Genomic DNA, 3566 nt, shown 5'->3' with positions numbered 1-3566 from the left:
CTTTAATGAATGAAATTCCAGGTAAAAACTCCTTTGCCATGAAGAAGATCCAAATTCATGCAGTTCAGGCTAGTAAACCTGGTTGAAAGACCTTTTTTCAGTGAAATGCAGCTTAGTGCAAAAACAGGCTGCTCTCGCTCTGAAACGCTCATTTTTCACATAAGCCACTTTTCAGCCTTAGGCGACTGTACAGTGCTAAAACAGCCTCCAATCGCTCTGAAACGCTCATTTTTGACATAAGCCACTTTTCAGCCTTAGGCGACTGTACAGTGCTAAAACAGCCTCCAATCGCTCTGAAACGCTCATTTTTGACATAAGCCACTTTTCACCTTTAATGAATGAAATTCCAGGTAAAACTCCTTTGCCATGAAGAAGATCCAAATTCAACCAGTTCAGGCTAGTAAACCTGTTTGAAAGACCTTTTTTCAGTGAAATGCAGCTTAGTGCAAAAACAGGCTGCTCTCGCTCTGAAACGCTCATTTTTCACAAAAGCCACTTTTCAGCGCTAAAACAGCCTCCAATCGCTCTGAAACGATCATTTTTGACATAACCCACTTTTCAGCCTTATAGGCAACTGTACAGTGCAAAAACAGCCTCCTCTCGCTCTGAAACGCTCATTTTTGACATAACCCACTTTTCAGCCTTAATGAATGAAATTCCAGGTAAAAACTCCGTTGCCATGAAGAAGATCCAAATTCAACAAGTTCAGGCTAGTAAACCTGTTTGAAAGACCTTTTTTCAGTGAAATGCAGCTTAGTGCAAAAACAGGCTGCTCTCGCTCTGAAACGCTCATTTTTCACATAAGCCACTTTTCAGTGCTAAAACAGCCTCCAATCGCTCTGAAACGCTCATTTTTGACATAAGCCACTTTTCACCTTTAATGAATGAAATTCCAGGTAAAAACTCCTTTGCCATGAAGAAGATCCAAATTCATGCAGTTCAGGCTAGTAAACCTGGTTGAAAGACCTTTTTTCAGTGAAATGCAGCTTAGTGCAAAAACAGGCTGCTCTCGCTCTGAAACGCTCATTTTTCACAAAAGCCACTTTTCAGCGCTAAAACAGCCTCCAATCGCTCTGAAACGCTCATTTTTGACATAACCCACTTTTCAGCCTTATAGGCGACTGTACAGTGCAAAAACAGCCTCCTCTCGCTCTGAAACGCTCATTTTTGACATAACCCACTTTTCAGCCTTAATGAATTAAATTCCAGGTAAAAACTCCTTTGCCATGAAGAAGATCCAAATTCAACAAGTTCAGTCTAGTAAACCTGTTTGAAAGACCTTTTTTCAGTGAAATGCAGCTTAGTGCAAAAACAGGCTGCTCTCGCTCTGAAACGCTCATTTTTCACATAAGCCACTTTTCAGCGCTAAAACAGCCTCCAATCGCTCTGAAACGCTCATTTTTGACATAAGCCACTTTTCACCTTTAATGAATGAAATTCCAGGTAAAAACTCCTTTGCCATGAAGAAGATCCAAATTCATGCAGTTCAGGCTAGTAAACCTGGTTGAAAGACCTTTTTTCAGTGAAATGCAGCTTAGTGCAAAAACAGGCTGCTCTCGCTCTGAAACGCTCATTTTTCACATAAGCCACTTTTCAGCCTTAGGCGACTGTACAGTGCTAAAACAGCCTCCAATCGCTCTGAAACGCTCATTTTTGACATAAGCCACTTTTCAGCCTTAGGCGACTGTACAGTGCTAAAACAGCCTCCAATCGCTCTGAAACGCTCATTTTTGACATAAGCCACTTTTCACCTTTAATGAATGAAATTCCAGGTAAAACTCCTTTGCCATGAAGAAGATCCAAATTCAACCAGTTCAGGCTAGTAAACCTGTTTGAAAGACCTTTTTTCAGTGAAATGCAGCTTAGTGCAAAAACAGGCTGCTCTCGCTCTGAAACGCTCATTTTTCACAAAAGCCACTTTTCAGTGCTAAAACAGCCTCCAATCGCTCTGAAACGCTCATTTTTGACATAAGCCACTTTTCACCTTTAATGAATGAAATTCCAGGTAAAACTCCTTTGCCATGAAGAAGATCCAAATTCAACCAGTTCAGGCTAGTAAACCTGTTTGAAAGACCTTTTTTCAGTGAAATGCAGCTTAGTGCAAAAACAGGCTGCTCTCGCTCTGAAACGCTCATTTTTCACAAAAGCCACTTTTCAGCGCTAAAACAGCCTCCAATCGCTCTGAAACGCTCATTTTTGACATAACCCACTTTTCAGCCTTATAGGCGACTGTACAGTGCAAAAACAGCCTCCTCTCGCTCTGAAACGCTCATTTTTGACATAACCCACTTTTCAGCCTTAATGAATGAAATTCCAGGTAAAAACTCCTTTGCCATGAAGAAGATCCAAATTCAACAAATTCAGGCTAGTAAACCTGTTTGAAAGACCTTTTTTCAGTGAAATGCAGCTTAGTGCAAAAACAGGCTGCTCTCGCTCTGAAACGCTCATTTTTCACATAAGCCACTTTTCAGCGCTAAAACAGCCTCCAATCGCTCTGAAACGCTCATTTTTGACATAAGCCACTTTTCACCTTTAATGAATGAAATTCCAGGTAAAAACTCCTTTGCCATGAAGAAGATCCAAATTCATGCAGTTCAGGCTAGTAAACCTGGTTGAAAGACCTTTTTTCAGTGAAATGCAGCTTAGTGCAAAAACAGGCTGCTCTCGCTCTGAAACGCTCATTTTTCACATAAGCCACTTTTCAGCCTTAGGCGACTGTACAGTGCTAAAACAGCCTCCAATCGCTCTGAAACGCTCATTTTTGACATAAGCCACTTTTCAGCCTTAGGCGACTGTACAGTGCTAAAACAGCCTCCAATCGCTCTGAAACGCTCATTTTTGACATAAGCCACTTTTCACCTTTAATGAATGAAATTCCAGGTAAAACTCCTTTGCCATGAAGAAGATCCAAATTCAACCAGTTCAGGCTAGTAAACCTGTTTGAAAGACCTTTTTTCAGTGAAATGCAGCTTAGTGCAAAAACAGGCTGCTCTCGCTCTGAAACGCTCATTTTTCACAAAAGCCACTTTTCAGTGCTAAAACAGCCTCCAATCGCTCTGAAACGCTCATTTTTGACATAAGCCACTTTTCACCTTTAATGAATGAAATTCCAGGTAAAACTCCTTTGCCATGAAGAAGATCCAAATTCAACCAGTTCAGGCTAGTAAACCTGTTTGAAAGACCTTTTTTCAGTGAAATGCAGCTTAGTGCAAAAACAGGCTGCTCTCGCTCTGAAACGCTCATTTTTCACAAAAGCCACTTTTCAGCGCTAAAACAGCCTCCAATCGCTCTGAAACGCTCATTTTTGACATAACCCACTTTTCAGCCTTATAGGCGACTGTACAGTGCAAAAACAGCCTCCTCTCGCTCTGAAACGCTCATTTTTGACATAACCCACTTTTCAGCCTTAGGCGACTGTACAGTGCTAAAACAGCCTCCAATCGCTCTGAAACGCTCATTTTTGACATAAGCCACTTTTCAGCCTTAGGCGACTGTACAGTGCTAAAACAGCCTCCAATCGCTCTGAAACGCTCATTTTTGACATAAGCCACTTTTCACCTTTAATG

Source organism: Pagrus pagrus, assembly GCF_965226575.1.
Source record: "Pagrus pagrus genome assembly, contig: HAP1_SCAFFOLD_138, whole genome shotgun sequence".
Classification (NCBI taxonomy): domain Eukaryota; kingdom Metazoa; phylum Chordata; class Actinopteri; order Spariformes; family Sparidae; genus Pagrus; species Pagrus pagrus.
This window is presented reverse-complemented; position numbering follows the sequence as displayed.